We start from the raw sequence: 15,402 nt of genomic DNA, 5'->3' as shown, positions 1-15,402 counted from the left end.
TATAATTAAGTTTTTTTTACATGTAATAATATTGTATCCAAATCATGTCATGTCTCAAGTTTGTCAAGAATAATTTTTTTTTATTAATATCAAGGAAATAACTCTTTTATGTTAGCTACTTTAACTTTTCAGATTTTTTTAAACTCATATTAACAATTAAATTAAATTATAAAAATACTTCAGCCATTTAAGAAAAGAAGTCTGGAGACTAGTTGGTTCAATTTTTTTTTTTAATTACTATCAATGGATTTATAACATAAATGTTCTTAACTTCACAACTATCTTGAGATATTAACTCTGCTTTCATAGTACAAATTGACTAATAGATTTCACATTTTATATTTTCTAAATGCAGTGGTCAAAATTAAGTGGTGTATGTCCATAAGGTATCTAAAATAAGATAAGTCAGTATATTCAAAGAGATATTGGTTGGAGGGGGAGGGGGAGAGGGCGAAGGAGGAGGGTCATAAAGGAAATTACACAGTAAGTGTAACGAGGCACAAATTTGGTATTAACTATGAATTTACTTTCCTATTCTATCCTATACAGTATTTTTTATAACTTTATTTACAAAGAAGTAAGTGATAAATATTTAGTGAAGAAATAGATAAACCAACAAATTTGGAAATATGCATATCAATGAATTGAATATAAAACTCTATCTACTACTATCTTCTTCCATGGTTATTTATCAACTATTTTATATTCAATTCATTTTTATTTATATTTCCAAATTCGTTGGTTTATTTATAAATTTTAATTTCTATGTTTCTCTGAATGATGGTTGTTATCTCTTTTTGTTTTTTAGCCCTGATGAAGACCTGAAATTCAGGTTGAAACGTTGGTGCAAAATAATAATAAAAAAAAAAAAAAAAATTATTTTATTTGTTATTTACTGGTTACCAAGGAGACGATTAATGTTTGTGGTCTTTATGATTGCTTTCATTATAAAAAGATTTGTGTAATATCTTTCAAATTCAGTATTAAAATAAAAATAAAAACTTGTGATTTAATTATATCAATATTGACTTTTTATTTTAAGTTAAAATTTTTTAGCTAATGAGTTATTAACAATGAAAGATGGTTTTGATAACAATCCCTTTATTATATCTTCTATTATTTTGATGACTGGGAAAGTGATTATTAAGACTAAATGAAAACATATATATTATATTAAACTGAATTAATGCAGTAAAAATGTTTTGAACTTTATTTGGTACAATACATGGTGGCAAAGATTACTCGATTGACATATTAAACCTAAATTATCTTGGTGTAATTATTTATGAATGTGCTGCTTGCTAGATCAATGTACTCAGATTTTTTTAAAAATTTTGTAACTATTAACTGAGCACGAATTAAATTAAAACAAGAATAATATTAGGATTATTATTTTAGGATGATTATAAAATGCAATCATTGAGAAAAAATGTTTTTAGTCAATCATTTTATTGTAGACCTCTTTAGTTTCTAATAAAATAAACTGGTTTAAATGGTAATTAGGATATCCGTTTGATAATCTCCCACCCAGGAGGGTTTTTGGAAACCTATAGTCAGTTTTAAGTTTTTTAGAACAATATTTGCTTATTCTTATAGTTAATTTTACAATGCCAGTCTAAGCAAATCATTACAAACATTTTTTGATTTTGTCTTCCTTATGATCTTCCATTTGACTCTCCCTTAAAATAAAAAAACTGTGATCATTTCTTCATTTTATAATTAGTTCAATGGTTAACTATAAGTTTTATTTATCTAGTATCAATTTAAATCATTTTGTTAACTGACTAGGAGCTTTGGAAATTTTGTACTTTTTTATTTTAGGTTTTTCATTGAACAAAAATTTATTGTATATTTATTTGTGAACAAAAATTCAAAAATAATTTTGATTTTACTGAAATTGAATATAATTCAGTTTTTAATAAGAATAATCACTCCAATTTGATGACCTGGTTATTCGTAATGTAATATTTATTACATAATTTCCAGTTAAAAAATATATATGTGATATATGATGTGATTAGAGTTAAATAAACTGAGCAATTCATCAACTGAACAGCAGTTGTTTATCCTAGCTTAGAAATTTCATTTGCTTGTAAAATTAATCAATGGCATGTACTGTGAAATTTCCATTTAATGTAAATCTTTTGCTGCTTATTTTGCTTTTCATAAGGTAAGAGAATTTTTTTTCCATTTTCTTCCTTTTTTAAAAAAAATTTATTTCAAAACCTAAATGCAATTTTTTTTCTTTGCTTTTGCACGTCACACTTATTGCAATATCCTTAAAAAATATTCATGATTTTTATTAATTTTTAATGTTTATTGCAGGATTTTTTGGGCAGTGGGGAGCATTTCTTCCATATGTTTGTCAATCATGTGGTCGTTGTTATGCACGTAAATCCTCTTTGATACAACATGGGAGATATGAATGTGGAAAGAAACCTCAACAGAAATGTTACCTCTGCCATCGCAATTACCATCAACGAAGTACTTTGTACAGGCATCTTAGGAAAGTACACAAGCTCTGAAATTACTACTCTAATTCGAAATTATACAATAATTATAATCTAGTCAAATCTGGTCAATCGAAATGTGAAAGGAAATCCTCTTTCCTGATAAATCATGTAATGGAATTAGTATTAGTAACTAAATAACAAATTGAGAAATCTTTCATGAGGAATCGGAAAGGTTTTATATCTCGGAATCTTATGTAGAACTGATATTTGTTTAATGACTGCCACATTAAGATAACAATTTTTAAATATCTTAAGCTGAGGATAAATCAGCTCGACCAGACAAATGGAAATAAATTTGTTATACTTATATGTACAATATATTATCAACAAGAATTTGCCATTATTACGCTTATACACCAATTTATTACGTATAACAATTCTGTGCCTGTAATTTTTACTGAATGAGTAATAATTTTATAATATGTCCTATCTCTACATTTTCTTGGCTGCAGTTTTACTAAGTTATTTTTTATATCTTCCTAATTTTAGTTATATTTACAGGAAAATTATATTTATATGAAGGATTATAAATAGAAAAGCTTATTTTTTGCAATTTAATGCCTTTAAAAAAAAAAAAATTATATACATTAGGTAATTTTTACCTTTAAAATGGTAAAAAAATTTCATGTGAAATTATAAGAAAAAATATTAATGTGGCAGTGTTACTTAGTTTGTTGAAATGTCTAACATAAATAATTTATTTATTTTTGCATTACTTGATTAAAATTATTGTTTGGTTTTTTCGTTTAAGTCTATAACATTTTATAAAAATATTTTCATTCAAAATATTTTTTATAGCTTTAATAAGAAGAGTTTGATGTTAAGTTTTTAGTATAAATATATTTAATATAAATAAATTATATATTAATTGTTATTTCCGTGCGAAGTTGTGATTTGTTAAGTCTGTTTCGTTTGGAGGCTAAGAAGTTTATTTTACTGTTTTAAAAAGTCAAACATTATATTGACAATAGTCATTATTGTTAAAATTACATTTTGATAATCTGTGATTTTTCTAGTTCATATATAAACATATATATATATCTATACAATGTAGCTTAATGTTTTAACTAATAAATTTATAGTTGTAATTTAGCTATCATTTTAAGTAATTAATAATTCCTAGTTTCCTTTCTGGTTTCCTGCTGATTTCTACTTATTTTGTATATACATTTAAATAATGGGCAAAAATATATATTTTCTTTTATTTCCAGTTTTCTTTTAGGTTTAGACATGAAAATCCTTACCTTATGGCCAGTATTAAATAACAGCCTAGATACCTAACAAATTTCTAGCTAAAAGTAATAATATGTGGTTCAAGTCCCTGGATTGAAGAGCTGATAAAAAGACATAACGGAAGGCCCTACACTGGATCTATATCTCTTGAGGTTATTGTTAAGATAAGATAAACAAAGTTCTCAAACGGTTATATGTTCAGAAAATAAACAAAATGAGATTAGTTCTTTGTTGATGTGAGGCATTCTGCCTCTGGTCGGCGTTAATGTCTTATCATCTTTTTCTGTCCTCTTGATTGTCTGAATTAATAAAACACCTGGTGAGTTTTAGAGGCAAGGTTTTCTTAAAATAGTCTTTCAACAATATTGTAATATTGTGAATTTCAAACTTTTAATCAATAACATTATTAATACTTTGGAATTTTAGTTAGATCTTAGAATAAATATTTCTCTAATTGAGTTCATAAATCTAACCTAATGAGTCAATATAATACTATATTTTATCAATTCTTACTTTATTTATTTTTTTAATTCAAAGTTATTCTGGTATTGATGGCCAAGCGTGATGAGGTGAAACCCTATCATTCTCAACAAGTTACGTGACTCACTCGGTTGAAATTTATATAATTTATAATAACAGAATAAATTGACCATTCTGTGGTCCTTAATTTGGTTTGCTGTAGACTAACCCATCCTTTCTCACTTAGTTGGGGTACCATAAGAGTGATCAACTCCAATAAATAAATCATGAACTATTATCAGTTATTTATGAATAATTTTAATTATATTTAATTTCATCAAGATGGTAGACAGATGTTGTTCAAGTCTTCATGAATTTTATTTCAAATAGAGTATTTTTTTATTTTATAATTGAATTGTTTTACAGTTTGTAGATGATTGTAACAATATTAAACATGCTGCTTTTTAAGTGGGGACAGAAGATAATCAGTTTTATTTATGATATTTTTTGCAAGAAATTAATTTTTATTTCTTTAATTATGTTTTATTTCTTTAAATATGTTATTATTAAATTCAGGTTGATGAAGATAGCAATTTGATGTGAAATTGCTGATTGATGATTGCTTTACTTGTAATAATTAAAGTATTATATTTGTGTAAATGATGTGTTTGCAATAATAATTAAATCATTGTTTTTAGCTTCGAATGAAGGCCTACATTGTAGGCTGTAATATCAACATAATATAATTACGCAATTTATGATTCATTTTATTTATCCAACACCTGACCATTCCCCAACCATCATCTTGATAAGTTTACTCCATGTTCAAACATTGCATAAAGAATATTTACTTCTTTAACAAGTCAGTGAAGAAGATATTTTCTCAATCTACTATAACGAATTGATTTCTAATGATCTTACATGAATGATCAGAAGGAAGAAAAGGAAACTAAAAAGATTTTTACTACCTATAATATTATTTAAGCTTAAAGATAAACTTGTTTTTTAGTTGCTGCAAATGACATATAAAAAAAAGGTATGTTTGCAATAAAGTTTGTAGTATCAGATTGAAAATAGAAGTGTCTATTTGAGTTAGGGTGAAATGGACAAATATTTTAACACTGTTCATGATAGGCACAATAGCTCTTGAAATATCCAACGTTCGATTAGTAAATTCCACATAACACTCGCCTTGTAGCAAATTTTCTACCCTATGTCATTTGATAGAGTTCTCTTAATACACCACATTGCATGTAGACGGCGGTATTGTTAAGGGGGGGAGAAGAGAAGGAAAGGTGGTGTGTCACCTCACAATAATTTCATAAACCCAAAAAGTTAGGAAAATTGAGATTTGAGAGCCTACTTCAAACTAGAAAATAGTAGTAAAACATAATTCCAAGAGGTTATTTTACTCAAAAATAATATTTTATAAATAGTATTTTAAATTGCTTATATATACTATTTAGAGTTTAATCTAATTCTGAACAGCAATGTGTTAGATTTGACAAAGGTCTGCCATATATGTATATTATATATAGGTTTTATAACTTACCTAGTTACATATATTATTTACAGAATTGCTTAAATAATTACTATTATACAAAATCTGGTTATATATATTTATTTCTTAAAAACTTGAGGCATAATTTACTTATTGTATTATGCTATACCTCTTTCTTAAATCAAGATAATTTCTGAATTTTTCTCTGTAACCATAACTATTTTTTTTTTAATAATTTATAAATAAGTATTACTATTTTTACTCAAAATTATATTTACAATTATCTTAGTATTTTTTCATTTAATATTATTTTTGAATCAAATATACTTTCTTGATTAAATGCTGTATACATAAACTTCTGTCTTTTGATTTTCATTGAAATATATATATACAAATTTGATAACCCACTTTTTGAAAAATAATATTGAACAATTTGAATAACTAAAAAAATTAAATGAAAAAGTGAAATATTTTTTAACTTTTTTTTTACATTTTAATGTAACTATTATCACATGAAATTATCTTGGTTTATTAGTAGTTGATCTTAGTGTTAATTATTTTTTATTGATTCTATTCTGTTTTTCTTTTGCAGCCAATCCTCATTCATTATTAGAAAATGGCCGGGTTTTATGTACGGGTTGTGGCAGGACTTACAAATCGAAGCCTAGTTTAGCTGCACACCAGCGCTACGAATGTGGCAAAGATCCATCATTTCACTGTCAACTTTGTGACAGATCATTCCATCAAAAATCTAATCTGAAAAGACACTTGATATTAAAACATTACAAGTAATCAAATGTTTCAATATCAATACCATGGAAAATTTGTACCATGTTTTGATATAAAAATGATACATATTACATCATTTGTAATGTACCATCACTATTGTGGAGTAATTTAGTTTTAAAGATGCCTCTTTTTTTTTTTTTTTTCTTCTTTACTATGTAAATAAGACATTAATCTAGTCAGTAAACAGTATTAATATCAAGTAAATAGTTTTATTTACATTAATGAGAAGAAGTATTTTTAAAAAATTCATGTGCCATTGCTTATTATTAAATAAGTCTTAGTAATTTTTTACTTTTTTATATTTTCTAGTTTGATATTATTTAAAGTATATATCTAAAAGTACAATATCTTCTTTTAATTCTGTATGTGCCTGAAAAAAATTCTATCTTATTATAATTTTCAAAAACTGTAGATTATATTAACCAATAATAAACAGATAAACAATAATTCACTTCCATATTTTTAATCTTGTTTAAAATTGCTCATATTCATTAAGTATTAATACTATCAATGTATTACAATGCATAAAATATTATCACAAATTTATATCTGCAGTAATTATCTTTATTTCGTGTAGTTTGGGTTTTACCATGTTCATGAGATTCTTTTGATTGAATTATCCTCATGAGGTTGTTTAAAGCTGAACTTTATTCCTGAGAATATTTCATCTTTGAATTATCATTCAATACCTATATACTTAACTAAATCAGACTACTCACAAATGTTATAGAATGTTACAAATTTTAGTTCCTCAACTAGCTGATGTAGTGTAGGAGTATAATAATTAAATATATTACTCAGTGAAAATGTGAGGTCAACAAAATTTTTTTGATAACACATTTAATTCAAAAAGTGGTTTTAAGAAATGTAGGTTGTGTTACTGTCTTTTTTGTTATCATCCCTTGTTTCCAAGGATTCTCAATTAGAGAAACTCAAAGAGTTTCAAGAAAAAAATCCTTCATGCAGTTTTCAGCAGTGAAAAGTCGAATGCATTGCATGACGATAGCGTAAAAAAATTCAAACCTATCTTGAAAGACTTTTGGTTTTTGTTTGTTTTACTAAGTTGGCATATGATTAGGAATGATTTGCTGAGCCATTTATTAAAAAGATGACTATCAAACAATGTTGATTAAAAAATAATTAACCTAAATTATATAATAGCAAAAAAATACACCAATTTCGAAAGATATCTTGAAAGCCGAAGTCGCCGCTTACTTCTGTACACATAGTCACTGGTATTTTCTTTAAATGAGCCACCTTTTATTCTCTAAACTTTTGATATTTAATATTAAAAAACAAACATGCATACATACTCCACATGATATGTTCCTGAAGTAATTATTATGTATTTGTTACATATATTTAGTCGAAACTTTAATTTTTTTTTTGGGTGATTTTAGATAATGTAGAAAGAAAGATATTTTATGTCAAGGTGCTAGCAAAGGGTTTATTTTAAATAAATATAAATGAATTAAAGTATAATTAATACTAAGACTCATTACATTAGTTACTCATTACTCCTTTTAGAATAAAACAACACAGCTCTGCCCAAATTAATTTTAATATAGTTATACTGAGTATCTGATAGATCATATGAAATTCCTGCAAAGAGATCTATCATTTAATCAAGAATGAGCTAAATAATAATTTATTATTTATCAAAATATGTTCCATTGATTTCTTTACAAATGTTTAAATAACTCTTTTATTTATTCTCTATGAATATTTAAGAAGAAAGAATACAATTTTTTTTAAATCAATATGGCAAGTACAAATCGCTATTAAATCTAGGAGTTTTTGTTTTGTGACATATCTTGGATCACCTTTTTTTTTCATGGGAACTATTTAAAAAAAAAAAATCTGTTGTTTTATTTTTTTTTCTCTAGAGGATAAAATATCTGGAAAAGAAGATTATTCGTACTTGATTAATCAATAAATGGTTACGATATTTCTTACTTTTATCAATATTGCTTCAATAACTGACATTTCAGGTGTACATACCCATGACCTGTTGTATATATATATTTTTTCTAAATATATACTATGTCTATAAATAAATATTATTTCTTTACAATTATTTTATATACTTATATTTGTTATATAACCTTAACTCATAATCTATTGAAGATGAAAAATATTAAAAATAAACTGATGTTGGTTCTGTAAATTGTATAGATGACAGAAGATACACATGTGATGCTTGTGGTCGATCTTATAAGAACAAGAGATCTTTAACGTCCCATGAAAAGATCGAATGTGGCAAGAATCGAAGGTACTTCTGCCAGTTTTGTTCCAAAGGATTTTATTACAAGAGTAAACTTAAACATCATGTAGTGCTGGTACATTTTCATTAATAAAATCAATAAAATGAATTTTACTAGTAGTAATTTTAAGAACTTAACTGTTTATTTTGCAATGCTTTGTCATAAGTTGGCATTTTTCCTTTTTTGTACCCATGACTCACTTGAGATATTATTAAGTAATAATCAATTTATTGGTTCCCAAACTTTCTAGTTATACATCACAACCCTTGAATCGTCTCAGGACTGGAATATTAAAATAAAATTCATTCATCTTTATAGCATTTCAAAAGATTGTCCTTTATTTGAAACCTATTATATCCTAATTTCCTGTATCCATAAATAATTTTCCAGTCATTCTAAATAAATTTATCTATTAATTGTTTTGGATTCCATCTTAGATGGTGACTCAATCCTCATACAAACTGAAATGACAATACACTGCTCAATAATTTCAACTTCTTTGATATTTGTTTATTAGAAATCACTTTGAAGATAAAATTTATCAAAAGAAACTCGCCTACTTTAATATTATTTGGATTATTGAGGTTCATAGTATATATTTGTCATTTTTTTCTTTATCTAACTTGCAAAATTCAAAATCATACATCAAATTGTAAAAAATCGTTGGATTTTTTCTAACATTCCTAAAATAATTTGAAGTGGTTTTAACAATATGTTCAAATAAGTGGTCACAAGTTCAAATTATATGATCTTGTGACCTTCATTTATTGTACAGTCACGGAAATGTTACTAATTTAGTATTAGCAGGGAGCTTTTAAATCTGGTATTCTTATGTTATATTTATTTAATGATATGATTACATATTCTTACATTTTATTATATAGCTACATTTGTTGAGTTAAATAAAAATAATTAATTATTTCTTTAAAACATTGTACCTTTGTCTTTTCAGAAATTATGTAACCCTAATGGGGATGTATTCATATTTTCAATCAATTTTCTGTAAGTTTTAAATTCAAAATTTACCTAAAATAAATTATCACTACATTTTACCCACAATGGAGCATTTAAATGTCACATTTTTAGATGAAAATATTAATAAGGATTTTTTTTTAATTTTATATTAATATAGACTTTGATTACAGACAATGGTTCTTATTTTTATATACAGGTTATTGCACTATGTATGTTCACTCCACCGGACTTCCACGATTTTGCTAATTTTGAATTGATTTTCACTGTATTATAAAGTTGGCATTTGATTTATCTTTTGAGGATATTGTCCTTCTCTACCTCTGAAATTTCGAATGGAATTGGAGGGGTACTTCATATATTTTTTTTTTATGGATTCTAATATTAAATCATATTTTAATATGGCTTGATATTGGGCACTTTTTTGATTCTACATATTTTGTAGGCGTAATAGTCAAAAACAATTGTTAATAGTTTCTGGTGATTTGCTCGAAAACAGTGCAGAAAATCAAAAAAAGGTGTAGAAAAAACTATTTTAGCATAAAATTTCCTTTAAGAATCTGTCACCATAACTTAAGTTTTCTTGACTGGTGGCAAAGATAAAATGATTATCATGATGATAAACCTCAATTATGATGACTGATTTTTACCGGAATATGAATTCTGAAACAATTTTGTTCTTTGAATTCTTTCAGTTTTATGCACAGTATGCATGTAAATTGTTGAGCAGTGAAAATGATTAAACATTAAAACTTTGATAACAGTTTTTGATGAATTCAGGAAGCGTCTGATCAAAAAAGTGCACAGTATTTATTCCTCTTAAAATCCTATTTACTTTAATGATATGTAAAAAAAATACCCCATTCCAATGGTAATTTTATAGTTAGGTATGCGAGAGGTTAGAAAATAGACCTTATCTTCAAAGCAGATCTAACACGACCATAAAATCAAATCAAAATTTTAAAAAATGTAGAGATTAGGAGTGTTGAGCCTTTATACTGGAACACACTTTATATATATTTTCTTTTTCTCTTTTAATGTTGTAACCTTTTGACCAGATGTACCTTGAGTTTCAGTAGAGTTTCACTGCATAGAAATGTAGTTTTCTTTGCTGTCTCATGTGAACTTGGGCTCACTGGTAGATATTTAGGTCACAACACTTGATATTTACTTAATAGGAAAATTACAAATGATTTAATAAAATATATAATATGATTTAATGTGGCAAATAAATTATCTCAATTATTTATGGATTTTTTTTTCTTGACTTTTTATATGGAATACTAAGAAAAAAATACAATGATTTATTTTATAAAAAAATACTCTATACAATATATTTTAAATGGAAGAGAAGTGGTCATTGTTGTGGTTATATCTGCAGGTGAATTGTTTATCAGGTGATCTATGTAGAAATTTTAGTGATTTTGTACTAGGATTAGAAAATTTGTCTTTTTGTGCCTTTTTCACTTACCATATTTTCTTTTGAGTTTAGTTATATACCACATTATTCAGTTATTGGTTCAATAGAGATGTATGTTTGTTACAATATTTTATTTCAAATGACTTGACACTAATCAATAATATGTGAATTGTATAGATAAAAGAAGATTTGCGTGTAACACATGTGGTCGGTCGTATAAGAACAAGAGGTCCTTGTCTTCGCATAAGAAAATAGAATGTGGTAAGCCTCCAAGGTATTATTGTAATCGATGCCCGAGAGGATTTTTTTATAAGAGTAAATTGATGATTCATGCTATACAACATTATCCAGTATAAAAACAAACATCTATTAATTTATTTATATTTATGAAATGTACAATTTATAATTTAATACATTTTGTTATTTTTTTATTTTTTTATTCTAATCTCCATTGAGAAAAACTTAAAATTATTTTTGGAAGATTATTATTTGAACTCATGTAATTAATTGAAGGAAGATGATCTGGATAGCAGTGAAAAAATTGTTTATTAATAACCATTGTTTCGTCTCTTATAGAAGGGCTTTGTTAAATAAAACGATACACAAACATTGTTAAATATTGTAGGACTACAAGATTATACATAGAAAGTCATATAAAAAATATATAAAAATAAATCAAGTAAATCAAAAGAATATAAATTAATTTATATTCTTTTACTTTATTCCGTTTATGTTTCTACAAACGTCTTTGTATAATTCTCTAGTCCTACAATACTTTAAAATTTTTGTGTTTTGTTTTATTTATCCCAAATAAAAAACATGTAATACATTTTTTTTCTGCTATTTGGAGTACCCTTTTTTGGCTACCACCTGAAATGGTTCTTAATAATTTTTTTTTTTTAAATTAATTACAACATGTTTAACATAACAGAGAAAATCTGAAGTCTTGTACTTCTTCTTGTTAGTTATGACTTTAGGGATTTTAAAAAAATGCATTTCACTCAAGAGATATAAAAATATTAACGTTAAGTGGACTTTAATAATTTAGAAGATAAATAAATCTTCAAAGCTTTCTATTTTTAACTTATTTTTTAAACGCTGAACACATCGAATATATTTCATGATTAAGTTATTTTCTTAGTTCATTTCTTTCTATTTTTATCATTACATTGATTATGTTAATTTCTGATCCTTCTTAATTTTATCCTCTGAAGTTCAAGAAATTCAAAATTGGTGTTTTATACTGATGTAAGCTAGTTTAATAAGTTTAACTCAGGTCTATTTTATACATTCGTATAGCTAATTAAGTCAGTTACCATGAATTGTAAAATTATAATAAATTAATTAAATTATAATTATTATATTATAGTATTATTGTTGTTGGATATAAATAATTATTTTGTATCAGTGATTTTTATTTATGTATTTAATTTTCTTTTTTATTATTATTTACTGTGTTTAAATTGATCGTCATAATGATTAATTTAAATTATTATGAATATTTATTTTTTGACTGATGAGAAGAACTACCATTATGCATTTAAAGTCTAACCCAGAATGTGACAGGTTGGTCTGTTGTACCAAATAATTATTTGTCTACTTTTGATATCATATCATCTGTTCAATATAGTGCATTAATTACTGTACTTATTTGTTTATTGATATGAAAATAGATTATATAACCTAAAAAAAAGTAAAATAAAATAAATCAATTCAGAACTCCAAAATGACAGACAAATAAATATCGCTTTATACCCCTCAGACCCATCTATCTCTCGGTAGTTTATTAAAGACCACACGTTGTTTAAGTTGGCGAACATTAATATATATATATATATATTCATTTATTTTGTTTATATTATAAAGTTCAAAAGAGGAATTTATTTTTGACTAGGTTGAAGCTGATTTATTTTGTAATGTATAAAAATATTTACATTCTGCCTTCAAGACAGAATATATTTACTTAAAAAAGAATATAACACAATTAGTTTGTATTAGTTGGTGATTTACTAAATTAACTGTTTTGGAAAATTGTGAAATACATTAGTAATGGTTTTTTTTCCTGGCCATTGGAGTCCTATACTGATAGTAATGTTATGTTATTTACCTATTTTTTTTTTTCATCCTGATAGTTACATAAATTTTTAATTTAAAACACAGATATATTTTAATCCTTTTCTCTTACTTTGTTTATTCTTCTTCCTTATGGTCCTTAGGCTATTATCAAGGAGAACCTTAAAATTCATTTGTCCAAGTTTTCAATTTTTTTTTATATTGCTGGCTACTGTCCCCGAGTCAATTATAAACGTTTTTATTCTTTTCTATTTCTTTAAACATTTAAAAATTTGCTTATTATTGCACAGTACAAAAAATTTAAAATATTTAAAGTAATCAAATTAGAATATAAATGTGCATAATTGACTTGAGGATAGTAGCCAACAATATGAAAAAATTTAAAAACTTGGACAAACCAATTGGCCTTAAAATTTTAAGGGTCTTCTTGATAATGGCCTGAAGACCGAAACCTTGGAGAAGAATAAACTGTGTAAGGGAAAAGGATCAACAGATATTTGTTTTTAAAATTCAAGTTACCTACTCTCAAATAAAGCATTTGTATTTGTATTAACAAATCAATAAATTTTTAAGGATATAATCTGTTTTTGTTTATTCTAATTTAATTTTTCTATACTTCATAAGGATTTATATTTATTGTATATGTAACAATAATAGTTGATATTTCAAAGAAGGTTGACGTTTATTAGTCATGATTGACTTACACTGAGTAACTAAGAGTTTGTTGTATAGTGAAAGTGAAAAAAGTGAGTTTTTCCAGCTCCATGTTGCTCCACAAACACCCAAAGGGTCTTGCTGCATAAATTTGCATACATATGGCTCATTTTATGGTGTCATGTTATAACCTGATAGAAAAAGTGAAGGAAAGCAGTTAGCAGATTGACTTGAAGGGAGCCATTTTGTTTAAGCAATAATTAAGATCAACTTTCACTTGTACTTTTAGTGAAGGTTGACAATTTATAGCCACAGTTAATCTTAACTAATATTCAGCTTTCACTGTGACGTATATATCTATAGTTCTATGTTGATTATATGAACATCAGCCTTATCAACTTATCAAGCATGATGATGAGGGTTCAAGAAGTTATTCGAAAGATTTTATAAATATCTCCATGCAGCAGATTGGAGAGAATGTTTTCAACTCAAGGGGAATCATATGACATTTTTTCTCTCCTTTATATATTCTGCTATTTGCTATTTTGTTTATAATTTAAGCTATTTCTATTTTGACTATTTTTAATAATTTTTTTTCCTATTGCATGAATTTTTTTCTTTATTTCATATGAATATATATACACACATATATGTGTCATATATGTGTGTATATATATTTTTTAATTTAGGAAAACATATAATACATTTTTTTAAATATTTGCCTATTTTATATGGCTTAATATTTGTTAAAAAGATCAATATATACATTTTGTTTTTTTTTGTACTATTGTGACACTAATTATATATTTTAGGTAAAGTTTCGAAACATACTTGCAATAGTTGTGGGCGCTCATACAAACACAAAGGCACATTGATGACCCACGTTCGCCAAGTATGTGGGAAGGAGCCTACCCTACATTGTCATTTATGTTCTAAATCATTTAGTCACAGGTCAAGCTTTAAGAGACATATGCTTATGATTCATGGTGATACATTGGTGGTTCTCTCGTAGAGGTTCTTTTCTACAAAACTTTTGTAATTCTTTATTTTACTTGAGACAAATAACAGTTATTAGCATTGTATATTTTTCTTTATATTAATGTTTTGTGTATTTACTTAATGAAAAGTATATCATTAAAAAAGATTTTTAAAAATGAACTGTGTGAGTTTTTTCTAAATAAATCTTGAAATCAGTAAAACAAAAACATTTTCACAACTTTTACTTATAAAGGCTTCAAGGCAAAAAATGAAATTTATTGATTTCTCATTAGGCATTTTAGTGTTGTGATTACAAGCAGAACAGAAGTTTTATTTTCTGTATCAATCAATAACAAATGAAATGATCTTCTTTTTTTATGATTCTAATACACCTGAACCAGCTAAAAAATGTAGCCATTAAGTATTAGATGTTAATTCTTTTGAATATTTACAGAAAGGTTGATTATTCATTTGTTTTATATATATACTATTTAAGGAAAAATACTTTTAAGATACTAATTTTTAGTTCATTAAATTTTTTATTTT

The 15,402-nt window shown here is 25.6% G+C and overlaps 1 long non-coding RNA gene and 1 other non-coding gene across 4 annotated transcripts in view; one reads left to right on the top strand and one right to left on the bottom strand.

Annotated features, from left to right (window-relative positions):
• Nucleotides 1-3,855, bottom strand: part of LOC136797233 (uncharacterized) — a 17,785-nt gene extending 13,930 nt beyond the window's left edge. The window contains exon 1 of the long non-coding RNA XR_010845076.1: nucleotides 3,758-3,855. This is a non-coding gene — a long non-coding RNA (uncharacterized lncRNA). The remainder of the gene's footprint in view (nucleotides 1-3,757) is intronic.
• Nucleotides 1-15,402, top strand: part of LOC106689398 (uncharacterized) — a 25,912-nt gene that overhangs the window by 2,147 nt on the left and 8,363 nt on the right. The window contains exons 2-6 of one of the 3 annotated variants that reach the window (XR_010845072.1): nucleotides 2,326-4,065; nucleotides 6,299-6,494; nucleotides 8,671-8,834; nucleotides 11,329-11,412; nucleotides 14,691-14,913. This is a non-coding gene — a transcript (uncharacterized protein). Of the gene's footprint in view, nucleotides 1-1,688; nucleotides 4,066-6,298; nucleotides 6,495-8,670; nucleotides 8,835-11,328; nucleotides 11,413-14,690; nucleotides 14,914-15,402 lie in introns of those variants that run through there. The other 2 variants (XR_010845073.1, XR_010845071.1) reach the window with 2 other exon arrangements.

This window comes from Halyomorpha halys, unplaced genomic scaffold, assembly GCF_000696795.3.
Source record: "Halyomorpha halys isolate HHAL.00 unplaced genomic scaffold, Hhal_1.1 Scaffold1351.1, whole genome shotgun sequence".
NCBI lineage: Eukaryota > Metazoa > Arthropoda > Insecta > Hemiptera > Pentatomidae > Halyomorpha > Halyomorpha halys.
Note: the sequence above shows the minus strand (reverse complement) of the source record. Positions and strands in the feature narration are given on the sequence as shown.